Raw genomic sequence first — 16,467 nt, 5'->3', positions numbered from 1 at the left:
CGTTTACCTCTCCTTTTCAATAAGAGCACACATTTTAGGTTAGACTAGATGAAAAAGACTATAAACTGATGATTTTATCAGCATCATTAATAGGCGTGCTGTGCTAACTCCCTTCAGGCATGTCCGACTCCCTGTGACTCTTTGGACTGTAACCTGCCAGGCTCCTTTGTCCATGGGATTCCCAGGCAAGAATACTGGAGTGGTTTGCCATGCCCTCCTTCAAGGGATCCTCCTGACCCAGGGATCAAACCCTCATCTCCTGCATCCCTGAATTGGCAGGCGGGTTCTTTGCTACCAGCACCACCTGGGAAGACCATCATGTTATAAACAATTATAATTGTCCACAGATGTTACAGGCCAGGAGGCACTGTCTCCTCTTCTTTTATTTGATTTACCTTTTGCTACCTAAGAAACAAAATGTTGGCCCTGTTTTATGAGCTACTTTAAGTTTCAGCTTCTCCCATCTTGACACTCTGGGCTTGTTTTTATATATAGCTGTGTGTAGGTACCTGAAAAATATGGGACCTTCCAATGTGTCTTCTTGAAAAATCTCTTCATTAGCCCAGTTCTTGCTTAATCAGATATTTATCTAAGCTAACTTAACTCTTGACCTTATAAACAGGTAATTAAATTGATCCTTTTGATAGAGTAGCTTAAGTTGGCAGATGCAGAGATTAGCCCATGAGATTACTGGCAGGTGTTAGCACTGCAGCCAGTATCCCTGAAGGCAGAGACAGGCATAGTTTGGGGATACTCTGAGGTTGCATTTGTAGGCACCTTTGATGTTAAGGGGCTTCCCTAGTGGCTCAGATGGTAAACAGTCTGTCTGCAATGCAGGAGACCTGTGTTCAGTCCCTGGGTCGGGAAGATCCCCTGGAGAAGGGAAACCCACTCCAGTATTCTTGCCTGGGAAATCCCATGGACAGAGGAGGCTGGTGGGCTACAGTCCATAGGGTTGCAAAGAGACAGACACAACTGATCAACTATCCCTTAACTCTTAATTTTGGTATTAAGAGGCACATGACCCTTTTGATCCGTGTACTACCTAATTACATATGAATATAATTAATTTCTTCTAATAAGTACCTCAGTGTTCCAGAAATGGCTTCAATAGGGGGAAACTCTGAAGGGTTTAAAATGAGAGAGTAAATTTTTAGAAAGGTGTGGAAAATTGGGACAGGAAGGGATTAATGCAGTCTAGGGGAAACACGATGGTGACTACAAGTATGGCTATTAGCGGAGCTGTTGGACAGACAGAGTCAGGTTAGTGGAGTTGGTGGGGAGGGTAGAGAGAGGCAGTAGCTAGAGTGAGGTCCCAAATGAGAAAAACATCCTCTGATGGTGGAGTGATCTTTTCAAAGGATTAAACATGTCCCACTGAGAGTATTGTATGGTATCTGAAATGAGCACAGAGTTGCTTACCTCCTATTATGGGCCTTACTGGAACGTAGCAGCTTTGACCAGTTGAAGTTTATTAATGGTTAACATCTGAAATGTTCCCAGCATTTCAGATATACCTTTGTTCTTTAATTTTTATAACTTTATTGGGATGCAATTCATAACCACGAAATTCACCCTTTTAAAGAGTACAATTCTTTTAGTGTATTCACAGAGGTGTGCAACCATCACCTCTACCTAATTTTAGAACATTTCCATCATCCCCCAAAGAAAGCCCCTACCCACTGATATTCACTACCCAATCTCCTCTGCCTCCAGCCGCTGGCAACACTCGTCTATGTTCTGTCTCTGTGGATTTTCCTCTTCTGCACATTTCATAGAAATGGAATCATGAAGTAGGTGATCTTTTGTAACTGGCTTCTTTTACTTAGTGTGTGTAATGTTAAGGCCCATCTGTGTTTTAGCATGTATCACCACTTCATTATTCTTTATTGCCAATAATATTTTATGGGTACAGAGCATTGTGTTCATCCATTCATCAGCTGGACTTTTGGGTTGTTTCTGCTTTTTGGACGCTATGAGGAATCCAGAATGAATATTTGCCTACAAGGTTTTGTGTGAACTAGGGTTTTCATTTTTCTTGGATATTTAACTAGGAGTGACACATTCATTCTTGAGTCTTTTCCAACATTGAGTATTTTGGGTGAAAGTGGGATCTCAGTTGAAAATCAGTTTCTGTCTGGTTGTGGATGCATAAATGTGCTGTAATTGTTAAACATAGATTTTAATGATATTGGTTGGGCATTTAAAAGATACATACTTCAAAAAAAAAAAAAGATATACATACTTCAAATACCAAATCTGGTGTGTGTGTGTGTGTTGTGCTATACTCTTAGGATATAAAGTAGTTCCAGAAAATACTCTGATGCTGAGAGGGAATGGGGACAGGAGGAGAAGGGGACGACAGAGGATGAGATGGCTGGATGGCATCACTGACTCGATGGACGTGAGTCTGAGTGAACTCTGGGAGTTGGTGATGGACAGGGAGGCCTGGCGTGCTGCGATTCATGGGGTCGCAAAGAGTCGGACACGACTGTGAGACTGAACTGAACTGATGAATTGGAAACCTCTGGAAAATGGTGTACATTTTACTTCTATCTACAAGTCAAATTTTAGTTAAAGTAAGTAGTTAGAGCACAGAGTTGTTTTAGGGCAGCAAAACAACTGCCCTAGTTTAATGGTAGATACGTGTCATTATACACGTTTCCAGGCACACAGAATGTACACTATCAAGTGTGAAACTTAACTGTGAACTGTGGACTCTGGGTGAATCTAAAACTACTCTAAAAAATAAAGTCTGTGAAAAATCCATTAAAATATCATAGCAGTTGTATGTATTGCAAGGGAATCCTTCACCGTTTTGCTGGAATGTGATGCAAAAAATCCCATGGACGGAGGAGCCTGGTGGGCTGCAGTCCCTGGGGTCGCTAAGAGTCGGGCACAACTGAGCGACTTCACTTTCACTTTTCACTTTCATGCATTGGAGAAGGAAATGGCAACCCACTCCAGTGTTCTTGCCTGGAGAATCCCAGGGACAGAGGAGCCCGTTGGGCTGCCGTCTATGGGGTCGCACAGAGTCAGACACGACTGAAGTGACTTAGCAGCAGCAGCAACGCAAATATTGAGTTGGCCAAAAAGTTCATTTGGGTTTTTCCATTACATCACCAGCCCAGTCCTATCAGCTCATTTCCTAACCACTAATCCCTAAATCGGCTTCCCTGGTGGCTCAGAGGATAAAATGTCTGCCTGCAATGCAGGAGACCCGGGTTCGATCCCTGGGTTGGGAACATCCCCTGGAGAAGGAAAAGGCTACCCACTCCAGTATTCTTGCCTGGAGAATCCCACGGACAGAGGAGCCTGGCGGGCCACAGCCCACGGGGTTGCAAAGAGTTGGACAAGACTGAGCGACTTCACACTCAATCCCTAAATCAGCCACGCCGGCCTCACTCTGATTCTAACTTCTCTCAGTGGCGTTTCTCACAGTCTTCTTGTTTATCTGCCGTTGAGCATCATGAGGGCTGGGACTCTGCCTACCTCCCTTGCTCCACCTCTGAACAGTTCTGTCAGGTATTGTTAATGGTGGTGGAAAGCACAAGTTGTTTGTCTCCTCCTGAAATGCTGGTACCTGTTAGACCCAGTGTCCTCCCGAGGACTCTTACAGGGGGTCGGACGGCAGTATCATAGAACTCATCATTTCACTCTCACTGCAAGAAAAGCAGCAAAACTTAACAAAGCATGATTCTGACTTAAGCTCTCACTTTCTCTTTTAGAGCTCCCATCCTCTGCCCTTCCCACTCTTCACAGAAAGGATCTCTGACAAGTCTTAACAGTGTTGACTGGTGCGAGGATCACGGACCATGGTGGGATTTATTGTTGTTGTTGTTGTTCAGTTGCTAAGTTGTGTCTGACTCCTGTGCAACCCCATGGACTGTAGCCCACTAGGCTCCTCTGTCCATGGGGCTCTCCAGACAAAAATACTGGAGTGGATTGCCATTTCCTTTTCCAGGGGATCCTCGTGATCCAGGGTTCAAACCCATGTCTCCTTCATTGGCAGGCAGATTCTTTACCACTGACCCACCAGGGAAGCCTGCACACAGTAGGTCGGGTGCTTCCTGGTGCCAGATCATAAGTATGATTCGCTCAGTGTTGGATGCCTACCAGTTGTCCTGCAACTTCTCTGCTATCTTCTCTTCCCTAAAGACATTTCAAAAAATGCCTTGTTTGAGAATTTCTGTTTTATCTTCAGGAGAGTCTTAGATTTCAAGCTGTTTCACGTATGTGGATGTTTCCTCATGTGTTGGATTGTTGTCTAAAATGACAGCAAGAGAAATAGAGGCGATACCCAAACTTCCTAACCTCTTTGCATGACTGCCCACAGACAGGGCACTCAGTCACTGCCTCAACTGTGCTTTGAGAAGAATTAGTGGTACTAAAAGCCTTCAAAGAAACATCAGTCAGCTGTGCAACTGTTTAACAACGTTACTGAAATGATTACTAGCAAAGTTACTTTGTTTCTGTAGTATTTAAACTAAGGCCAAACAGATGTGGTAATTATACACATTCTTCCCTGGTGGCTCAGATGGTTAAGAATCCTCCCGCATTTGCAATGCAGGTGACCTTGATTTGATCCTTGGGTTGGGAAGATCCCCTGGAGGCAGGTATGGCAACCCACTCCAGTATTCTTGGGCTTCCCTGGTGGCTCAGAGGTTAAAGTGTCTGCCTTCAGTGCCAGAGACCTGGGTTCGATCCCTGGGAGATCCCTGGAGAAGGAAATGGCAACCCACTCCAGTTTTCTTGCCTGGAGAATCCCATGGACAGAGAAGCCTGGTAGGCTACAGGCCATGGGGTCGCAAAGAGTTGGACACAACTTAGTGACTTCGCTTTCACTTTTTGCCCGCTGAGAAGGAAGGAAGCTTTCACGCTCATGGTTGACATTGTGCAACTCAATCCACTGTCTGCAGTATTGGTAATTTGAATTTAATTCCTAGGATAGTTTTATTCTTGCAAATAAAAATAGCAGTTGCATCTTTAATACAGAAGGGTTTCTCTTTCTTCTCTACAGCAATGGGCACCTTACTACTGGGGCTCAGTTTATTCTGACGTAGCCATTCTTTTTCATCATTACTTGTTAGCATCATGTTTGCCTAAAAAGTCTTCAGCCAAAAATGGACTTCGGGGCCATATAATCCCAGTTTAATTAAAAGTACATTTTTATGAGCATTTAAGTTGTTCAGCACAGCACTCTATAGGCTTACTTGTTTGTCTTATGTAAAATTCAAAATAGTTCTAAGAATGTTGCTAGGATTAGAATGCCTATAATGGGCCAATGCTAGGAATGACAACTGTTTCTGAATATTTGACCACAGTAATATCTCTCCCTTTGTTTGCTAGTGTCTGTCCTGTTGAAGCTGGGTAAAGAAAAGAATTCATTTGTTCAATAAATACTTACTGAACGGTTTCTGTGTGCCAGGCGCTCATTTCAGTGTCGTGAATGCAGTGAACAAAGTAAAACCCCTGTTTTCATGGAGCTTTTAAAAGCCCCGAACATCCTCAGCAAACAAGTGGGATTAAAGGAGGCGCAGGGAACTGACTCCCTCTCAAATGTCCCTGGGGAAAGCTCCTTTAAAATGGCAGAGAGACACAGTATGCAAAGGATAGAGCTGGAACCTGATTTGGAAAATAGGATAAAGCCATCGTGTAATGCTTTAGTTTTAACCACTGCAAAATAGAGAAGCTTATTAAAACAATAAACCAAAAAACCAGGTGCCAGGGTGATCTGACCTAGGCTTGGGAAAGAAGGATTACTTTTCAAATATACCATTTTAAGTCATTTTGGTTTACAGATTCTGCCCCAGTTCTGCCTTCACTGCCCCCTCCCAGCCTTGGTCTAATGCAGCTTTCCAGAGTATCTCTGTGCACAGTATGAGTTTATATTTGCCCCATTCATAAAGTAGAAGATAGCAAACTATACTTCTGAGCAATGTATTTTTTTCTCCTTATATATGTAGGAGGGTTTAGCAAGTCAGTACAAAGAGAGCATCCTCCTCCTTTTTTTTTCTCCCCCTCGTCACAGAGTAGTCCATTGTATGGATGTACCACAATTTAAATAGTGACCTATTGATGGAGGTTTGGGTTGTAGCCAGTCCTTGCTCTTAAACAATGCTGCAATAAATAACTTTGTGTGTAGGTTATTCTGCATGTACACAATTATATGTGTATAAATTTGCCAAGTAGAATCGCAGATCATAAAGGATGTGTGTAATTTTGATAGGTGTCTTGTCAAACTGCCTCCCAGAGAAGGTTTATCTTATTCTCACCCCCTGCTAGAAATGTGTGAGGCTAGCTGTTATTTGGATCTGGATTTTTTTTTTTTTTTTTTTGCCAGTCTGATAAGTTAAATGGTTTCTCAGAGTTTCCGTTTAGGAATACTATTCATTCAGAAATTTCAGTGGTATATTTTTTAAAAGAAAGTGCTCAGAAATGTAAACAAGGCTAGAATTTAGCTCTTTTTATTGTACAAAAAAAGAAGCTAAAGGCCATCTTACATCTTCTATTATGTAAGGTAAGTTTGTCCATGTTGAAAATGAAGGAGGAAACAGACAGAACAGGCTCCATCTTGAAAGCAGGACAGCATCTTGGGCCTGACTGGACTTTGAGCTATATGCCCAGTATCTATGGAAACGACATACCAACTGGAAAACCAGGCCCCCCAGATGGAAGAGCCCCAGGGCCCATACCTAGATTCTCCATTGCCTAAAAGGATACCCTAATTATCTGTGTAACCAAAGAGAATCATATATTCTATTATGCTTAGTGGGGTATGACCACAGGCCTATTGATAATTGTCCACTGTTAACTACCTAAGCTTAAGGCATATGAATCACGGGTTAACGTTGATTGTATCTTTCTCTTCCTTTGTTCAGACTAGTTTCAAGGAATTTGGGGAGGTGGATTTGAGCACTTACACTTAGGGTATATAAGGTTTTCACAAAAACTGGTCGGGGTCCTTGGCTAAGAGGAGACTCTGCCTTGGGCCCGCCGGTGTAATAAATAAACTGCACTCCACTATCTGCCTTGTCCTTCTGAGTGAGTTTGTTTCCCGGAACGCGTGTCTACAACAAAAATGCTACGTTTTAAATACTGAAAATAATACAAGGTGAGAGTGCTTCTAGGCTCATGATATACCTAGGTGATCTGCTACGAGTAAGACTTTCTTATATAGTTTGGTCCTGTGTGATAGTTAATTGAACTAGGACAGTGTACAAAGATGAGTTAACACACCAGGCTGACACTGCTCTTCTAGGAAACAGTGCTTGCAAGTTAGCCCTTGACTGGTGGCACATGGTAACTTAGATTAGAGGAGGGTTCCCACCATTTCCTGGTAAGGATGGCTCACTGTGCCTGACCTGTTTGTGCAAACAGTATTGGTTTCTACTGAATACCTGCGTGCATTCCAGGAGTATAGAATTTAGGTACATGCCTAGCAGAAGTTTCCTATGTAGCCAGTCCCAATAAAAACCCCAGACACTGTGTCACTAATGAGCTTCACTGGTAGACGGTATTTCACAGGTGTTGTCACAACTCCTTGGGGGAAATTAAACACCACCTGTGTGATTCTACTGGGAAAAAGCCCTTGGAAGCTTGCTCCTGGTCTCCTCTAGACTTTACCCCACATACCTTTATCCTTAGCTGATTTTGCTCTATATCCCTTTGCTATAACAAATAGCCATGAGCATGACTGTATACTGGGTCCTGTGAGTCCTCCTAGTGAATCATCACACTGGGAGTCTTGGGGACCCTGCCCCAAACAGCTTGGAAAGACTAACATTCTCTGTCTGTATTGGTATTAGTGGTGAGTGACACAGATATTTTTAGCATGCAATTAATTAACTTTGGTATTGTGTCTTGACTTATAGTCTGTGTTCTATTGTAAAGTGTGTAGTGCTTTAGATTTCTGTGATTTAACCTTTATATCTACCAAATGGAGGCAACAAGAAGGGTGCTGGGGAATGGAGAGTTTTATGTTAAGTGATGAGTGCACAACTGGTTATTTGGTCTTCCCAGTGCCTATCAGTTCAGTTCAGTTCAGTTGCTCAGTCATGTCCTACTCTTTGCTACCCCATGAATCGCAGCACGCCAGGCCTCCCTGTCCATCACCAACTCCCGGAGTTCACTCAGACTCACGTCCATCGAGTCAGTGATGCCATCCAGCCATCTCATCCTCTGTCGTCCCCTTCTCCTCCTGCCCCCAATCCCTCCCAGCATCAGAGTCTTTTCCAATGAGTCAACTCTTCCGCATGAGGTGGCCAAAGTACTGGAGTTTCAGCTTCAGCCTCATTCCTTCCAAAGAACTTTGGCTTAAAAACTTACTGCTTTAACTTTCTATACTTTGGTTATTAGGTAAATGGATTTACTCAAATTTCTTTGGCTTCATAGCCACAGAATTTTAGCCAGTCTCATTCCTAAATATACTCTGATTCTGAATCTTAACTGCAAACCAGTAGTCCTGGAAGCATCACTTAGGACAGCAGATCTTTGCCCAAATAGGACATAAGGCCCAAAGATGGAAATAAAGCTTATTTTTACTTTATTCTATTATATTAGCATGCTGTTTTTGTATTAACATCCTGTTTAAAATTTTTCAAATGGAAAACTGATAAAAAGTGTTAAACATAAAGATTTATGTCTTTAAGCTGCCTTAAAAAAGAAAAGAAATTAGATGGCTTCTGAAGGCTGAAAAGGACAAAACAAAAGGCAACACAGTATCTGGTATGTGTGGATGTGTGTGGCTTTTTCAGAACCACTTTCCCCCTTTGAATATTTCATGCATAACAATGACTAGGAAGAAAGGTGGCTCCATAAAGTATTAGTTTAGTTCCGTTCAGTCGCATCCGACTCTTTGTGACCCCATGAATCACAGCACGCCAGGCCTCCCTGTCCATCACCAACTCCCCGAGTTCACTCAGATTCACATCCATTGAGTCGGTGATGCCATCCAGCCATCTCATCCTCGTCGTCCCCTTGTTCTCCTGCCCCCAATCCCTGCTGGCATCAAAGTCTTTTCCAATGAGTCAACTCTTCGCATGAGGTGGCCAAAGTACTGGAGTTTCAGCTTCAGCATCTTTCCTTCCAAAGAAATCCCAGGGTTGATCTCCTTCAGAACGGACTGGTTGGATCCCCTTGCAGTCCAAGGGACTCTCAAGATTCTTCTCCAACTCCACAGTTCAAAAGCATCAATTCTTCAGCGCTCTGCCTTCTTCACAGTCCAACTCTCGCATCTATACATGACTACTGGAAAAACCATAGCCTCGACTAGACAGAGCTTAGTCGGCAAAGTAATGTCTCTGCTTTTGAATATGCTATCTAGGTTGGTCATAACTTTTCTTCCAAGGAGTAAGCGTCTTTTAATTTCATGGCTGCAGTCACCATCTGCAGTGATTTTGGAGCCCCCCAAAAATAAAGTCTGAGACTGTTTCCACTGTTTCCCCATCTATTTCCCATGAAGTGATGGGACCAGATGCCATGATCTTCGTTTTCTGAATGTTGAGCTTTACAAGGAGCTAGTAATATCTAGTGGAGAAATGTCATGAAATGCAAACCTAGAGTGTTTTATTCTAGAGTTTTGGTTTCTACAGTGATCTAGGCATGGGTGCTAATTTATGTTTAAAGACAAAGCTCAGAGAGGTGACCTTAGGCTGCCAGTGACATTTATTTATATTCCTGGTGGTGTTTGAGGATGAACCTCTTCAATTCTAAAGCTCCTTGTATTGTGGTATCAATTCTTTCAGGTTAAAAAGACAGGTATATGTAAAAGTGTAATCGTTTTTCTGACCTGGAATGGGGCCTACCAAAGGAGTCAACCCTCTGGTTGCCTGAAAAAAATTCCTTCTTGACTCCGAGGTCAGAATTAGTGACTCAGGGCTGTTTAGGAACGTGTTATATCAACTATGAATTCATGAGAGAATGTTTATGGGGATGGCAGGTATGTTCCATGACAGCCTGTAATTCCAGTTCACTTGTATGTGTTAGAATCCTGTAATTGCTTTCTCTGTTAAAGCTTTCCTTCAGAACTCAGTAGAAGAAATAAAGCAGACTGTATTTTAGCTGTGAGGGATCTGTTAAATCTGTGCACAGACTTGAAAAGAATTGAAAGTGCGTCTCCCCCCTCCCCATGACAGGAGAAAGAGCAGTGTCAAGGTTAAACATGAAATGAACAGTCTAGTGCTGGGAGCAGTTTGCCCTGAATAAATATCTGTCCTGCGTCTGACTGTACCTGTGCCCGAGTCGCCATCCTCCTGCCAAATACAAACAGGTTACCAGGCAACAGGAGTGATTCAGACCCTCTAAACACTTCACCCCAGTGAAATGTCCATCAGCCAGATTTCCAGGAAGTGTCCCTCTTGTAAGTCACTGGGGAGCTGGACAGACATTCACACAGGCGCTGAAGGTACCAGATGACCCAGAGCTGGGAGCTGTGTTAGACGGTGGGGCCAGCTAATATCTGGAACGACGTACCTCCCAGGGCAAACACCAACTGTTATCTGTTAATACACGGTAACTGTGGGAAGAAAATGTGGAGGAAGAAAAGGTGAAATCTCCCTAGAAGGACTCATGGGGAAGCAAATCCACCGCTCTTAGGGGGAAAAAAAAAAAGAAAGCCAGCACATTCCAGATTGTAAAAACAGATCAAGATCTCAGAAAATCTAGCAGCGTGGCTAAGATCTAGCAGCGTAGCTAAGATCTCACCACTTGCTGGATTTCTGGGTTTCACTTCCTCTTGCCTCACATGGAGGTGATAATGATACCTACTCTGTAAGTGGTTGTGCATATTAACCAGCTAATATTGGGAAAGCTCCAATCACATCCTCCAGCCCCCAGGCAACTCCCTAAGTAAGCGGTGGCGGGTGGGGAGGTCAGTGGGGGCGGGTGAGGGTGGGGAAAGGTAGAACTGTGTAGGAATGAAGGAACACCCAACGATAGGTGAGAACTTTTTAGGGATTTATCTATTCTTTTATCATGTTGAGAACTGCACTTATAGACACTGTAGCCTGTTTAAGAAACCTCTCCAAGGGTTTTCAGAATTTCTTACTTAGAAAATTATTTGTATATCAAAAACCTACTGCTGGATTAGGCAGGTGCAGGAGGATATAATCATGGAGATTGGTTGGGGGTTTCCAGGGTATCTGAAGCTATATGCATTTTTTGCTTTACTATTTTTCTATAACCTTATGTTTTATCCTCCTCTTTATGTAAGACACATTATAATTAAAAATGCAGGGAACTTCCCTGACATTCCAGTGGTTAAGACTCTGCCCTTCCAATGCAGGGGGCGTGAGTTCGATCCCTGGTCGGGAAGCTAAGATCTCACATGGCCTCGCAGAGCAGCCAAAAAAATTAAATAAAAATAAAAATGTAGTCACACAGGGACTTCCCTGGTGGTTCAGTGGCTCCACGCTCCACGCTCCCAAGGCAGGGGCCCGGGTTCAATCTCTGTTCAGAGGATTAGAGCCCACAGGCCACAACTAAGATTCTGCATGCAACAGCTAAAGATCCCGCAAGCCGTAACTAAACTACCGCACATGCCGCAGCAAAAATTCAAGAGCCTGTATGCTGCAACTAAGACCAGGAACAGCCAAATAAACAAATTTTTTTTTAAAGATGCAGTCACACAAAGCATTCTAAGTTGGGTGAAATTTTGGAGTCTTGTATCCCATATGGAAGTTATAATTATACAGACACATTGTTGAGTCCATTAGAAAAAGAAAGGTGCCTATGGTACTGTGGAGAAGGGTGCAACAAGGCTGGAGTCTCTCAGTGTGTGATATGACACATTCACTCACAGCCATTCTAGTGCCTCTGAACGCCAGGCACCTGGCTGGTGGCCAGCGACGTTGACACACAGCAGATGTGAACTGTCCTTGCACCTTCTAAGACAGCAGAGGGGATCCCCTGTGTAGGCTGCAAACTACAAACCCATAGGCTGGATGAAAGAAATGGGAGGAGCACTGGTAAAGCGAGAAAGTCCTGACTTTAAATCCCAGTCTGATCTTTTAAGCGTTCTTGAATTTATTTTTTGAAAGGAAAGCAGGATGTTAGCAGATTGGATTGTGTTGCTGTACATTGGGCTACTGGCCCAGCAGTGGTTGGGTGATGGGAGAGAGTTGTGAAATGAGGAGTCATTCTTCTTCCTGAGTTTGCAGTCTGGTTCTGTCAGGTGGAGGAGTTTCCCAGGGAAGGATCCGCTGTAAAGTCAAGAGGAAGAATGAGATTACAGGAGTGGCTCTCAGGGCTGGCTCAAGAGCTCATCCTCATAGTCCATGGTAGGACATTAGTGTTTGTAAAGTCAAAGTGTTAGTCACTCAGTCGTGTCTGACTCCATGTGACCCCATGGACCGTAGCCTGCCAGGCTCCTCTGTCCATGGGATTCTCCAGACAAGAATACTGGAGTGGGTTGCCATGCCCTTCTCCAGGGGATCTTCCCAACCCAGGGATTGAACCCTTGTTCCCTGCATTGCAAGCAGATTCTTTACCATCTGAACCACCAGGGAAGCAACCGAGGTTAACTTTGGAATCTCTGTAAAAAGTAAGAGAAAAACCCATTTAACTCTATAAAGTTTCTCACTTTCCCTTAAGCCGCACTATACAGTGCTTCATTCGCTGACTTGTTCATTGGAGGTAGCTTTATTTCATATGCAGTCTTATACTTTGAATAATTTTCTGAGTGTAGAATATTGACTTGGGGCAAATGCTTTTAAGTTTGACTTGTTTTAAAAAGAACTGAAGTAATTAATGATTGAAGGATAGTTGATATACAATAATATTACATAAGTTACAAGTATACAGTATAGTGATTCACAGTTTTTAAAGGTTATACTCCATTTATAGCTATTATAAAATATTGACTTTATTTTCTCTGTTATACAGTATATCCTGGTAGCTTATTTTATAACTGATATTTTGTGGTGGTTGTTCAGTTGCTAAGTCGTGTCCAACTGTTTGCAATCCCATGGACTGCAGCATACCAGCTTCCTCTGTCCTCCACTATCTCCCAGAGTGTACTCAAATTCACGTCCATTGAGTCGGTGATCCTATCTAACCATCTCATTCTCTGCTGCCCCCTTCTCCTTTTGCCGTCAATCTTTATCAACATCAGGGTCTTTTCCAATGAGTTGGTTCAAGTGGCCAAACTTCTGGCACTTCAGCTTCCATGACAGTCATTCCAATGAATATTCAGTGTTGATTTCCTTTAGGATTAATTCCCATTAATTTAGATTCTCAGTCTTTCATCAGGAATCTTTATGTTATTTGATGGAAAACTGTATTAACTGTTATTCATAAAAGCTTACTAAACATATATAACTTCTTTTCAAAAACAGAGGAAGCCATAAATGTCTCAAATAATTCAAATAAATTTTGGAGTTCACTTATTTTGTTTATTTGTTGCAAAAAATGTTTGCTCTAGGAATTTGTGATCTTGATTACTAAAGTTCTAACCAAATAAATTACCGCAGTTTATTGAGGTTGCAGATTTGAGCTTAGTAATTTTCACCTTAGCGAACACATTTCCTTGCCTTTCCTTATGCTCCAGTGATTTATTTAATCAAAAGTTAAGGAAACACTGTTTACCTCTTTATTTCAAAGAAGCACACTAGCCTTTAGAGGCCTCTGTTTGCATTCTTGCAGTGCACTGATCAACTGGTGCAGCTCGGATAAAGTCACACCTGAAATGCTGGAACTCTCCGTATGCTGACAACATGCTTCCTTTTTCCTAAAAAGTCCTTCCCCCTAGCCCAGTAAATTCAAGGACCGGCTCAAATACTGGTCCAGCTTCCTTTAACACCACGTCCCCTGTAGAAAAGTTAATCATTCCTTCCTCTGTGCTTCTCTGTACTCCTACAACACTTGGTGTTTCCAGGGTAATTAGATAAAGGAAATCTTTTTTTTTTCTTCCTCTTTACTTTTTTTGAATTTTATTTTTTTGCTGTGAAGTTTTTATTTTGAATTGGTATATAGCTGATTAGCAATGTTGTGGTATTTACAGGTGAACAAGGAAGGGACCCAGCCATACATATACATGTATCCATTCTCCCCCAAGCCTCCATCCCAGCAAGACTGGCACATACCATTGAGTAGAGTTCCATGTGTTATACAATAGGTCCTTGTAGATGAAGGAAGTATTTCTTCAAAGCTTACTATATGCCGTCCATCAGAGGCTTTCATTTTTTTTTTTTTTTTTTGCATCAATGAGTTAATATCACAGGGGTCAGAACAGGCTGCCCTAAAATATGGCATGTATGTTCAGTCGTGTCTGACTCTTTGTGACCCCATGGACTGTAGCCCTCCAGGCTCCTCTGTCCATGGGATTCCCCAGGCAGGAATACTGGAGTGGGCTGCCGTTCCCTTCTCCAGGACACCTTCGCTCCTCAGGTGGGTTCTTTATTGCTGAGCCACCAGTTAAGCCCTGGGGTCTTCTTTTGCCACTAGCTGTTTTGTCCCCGTCACTTCCACAGCTAGATATTTGCCAAATATCTAATTCTCATTTGAAAGCTTCATGATTATGAAATATAATGTTTAAGTAATTCTGTGGATTTTCTTGCTGCTGAAATCTTTGCACTAAAGTCTTCTTTGACCTCCAGAACACCATGTATAAGAGTTTTAATAATTATGCAGGAATATACAGTCAAAAGGCAAAGTAAAAAATGGTGAAATTATCACACAAAAAGCACCCCAGAGGTAAAGATTGGTTTCTGTCTTAACAGGCTGTAGTTATAAATTGGCATCTGTGTTTCAGTGGGAACTTGACAAAAGGGTAAGGGAGGTTACACTAGTTACACTAGGTTTTGTAACCTCCCGGGATTGTGAGTGCAGTGTTTGACTATGCATTTCTGGGTCCAGGAATTGTAGCAGGAAAAATTTCTTGGCGTGTATGTAAGCATGAAGTGGGAGTGAAAGGAGGTTTGGGATGCTGAAAGATTATATGGAAAGCAGGTATTGCATGTGAAGGGAACATTAAGCATTAAACATTAACAGAAATTCAGCTACTCTGTCTGGAAACAGGGTTTCAGTTCAGTTCAGTCGCCCAGTCGTGTCCGACTCTTTGCGACCCCATGAATCGCAGCACGCCAGGCCTCCCTGTCCATCACCAACTCCCGCAGTTCACTCAAACTCACGCCCATCGAGTGAGTGATGCCATCCAGCCATCTCATCCTCTGTTGTCCTCTTCTCCTCCTGCCCCCAATCCCTCCCAGCATCAGAGTCTTTTCCAATGAGTCAACTCTTCCGCATGAGGTGGCCAAAGTACTGGAGTTTCAGCTTCAGCATCATTCCCTCCAAACAGTGTTTAGGGAAAGGTAAAAAAGTGAGTCTCGCCTCTTTCCCAGCTGGAACCATGGAGGGTGCAGAAGAGAAGAAAAAGAAGGTTCCTGCTGTGCCAGAAACCCTTAAGAAAAAGCGGAAGAATTTCTCAGAGCTTAAGATCAAGCGACTGAGAAACAAGTTTGCCCAAAAGATGCTTCGAAAGGCAAGGAGGAAGCTTATCTATGAAAAAGCTAAGCATTACCACAAGGAATACAGGCAGATGTACAGAACTGAAATTCGAATGGCTAGGATGGCATGAAAAGCCAGCAACTTCTATGTACCTGCGGAACCCAAATTGGCATGTGTCATCAGGATCAGAGGTATCAACGGTGTGAGCCCAAAGGTTCGAAAGGTGCTGCAGCTCCTTCGCCTCCGGCAGATCTTCAACGGCACCTTTGTGAAGCTCAACAAGGCATCAATTAATATGCTGAGAATTGTGGAGCCATACATTGCATGGGGGTACCCAAATCTGAAGTCTGTAAATGAATTAATCTACAAGCGTGGTTATGGCAAAATCAACAAAAAGCGAATTGCCCTGACAGACAATGCATTGATTGCTCGATCTCTTGGGAAATATGGAATCATCTGCATGGAGGATCTGATTCATGAGATCTATACCGTTGGAAAATGTTTCAAAGAAGCAAACAACTTCCTGTGGCCCTTTAAATTGTCTTCTCCACGAGGTGAAATGAAGAAAAAGACCACCCATTTTGTAGAAGGTGGAGATGCTGACAACAGGGAAGACCAGATCAACAGGCTTATTAGAAGGATGAACTAAGGTATCTACCAGGATTATTTTTGTGTTCTGGTTAATAAACAATTGAAACAAATTGAAATGTACTGTCTTGGTTGACTTTTATCTTTCCTTTGCAAATCTTGGTGCGACAAGATTAAGTCAAATCAACAGCCTGGCCTCTTGGATGCAAAACTTAGGGTCCAGCCTGTGTCTTGTGGAAAACATTCCTTGGGTTTATTGAAGATTTTCCTGTACAAAAAACAATCCTGATTTTCCATTTTCAGTTGGCCAAACTGGATCTAATCTAAGAAAGCCTATTTCATAGGCCTTTGTGCATGATGAAAAGTTCAGTTTACAGATTAAAAATGTTGCAGAAATTAAAAAAAAAAAAAGTGAGTCTCAAAGTGGGCCTGAAA

General features: G+C 42.7%; 1 pseudogene; it reads left to right on the top strand.

Moving 5' to 3' along the window:
* The first annotated feature begins 15,346 nt into the window (after positions 1–15,346).
* LOC138082184 (large ribosomal subunit protein uL30 pseudogene) lies at positions 15,347–16,093 on the top strand (annotated as a pseudogene).
* The last annotated feature ends 374 nt before the right edge of the window (positions 16,094–16,467 follow it).

The sequence above is a fragment of the Capricornis sumatraensis genome, chromosome 7 (assembly GCF_032405125.1).
Source record: "Capricornis sumatraensis isolate serow.1 chromosome 7, serow.2, whole genome shotgun sequence".
NCBI lineage: Eukaryota > Metazoa > Chordata > Mammalia > Artiodactyla > Bovidae > Capricornis > Capricornis sumatraensis.
Note: the sequence above shows the minus strand (reverse complement) of the source record. Positions and strands in the feature narration are given on the sequence as shown.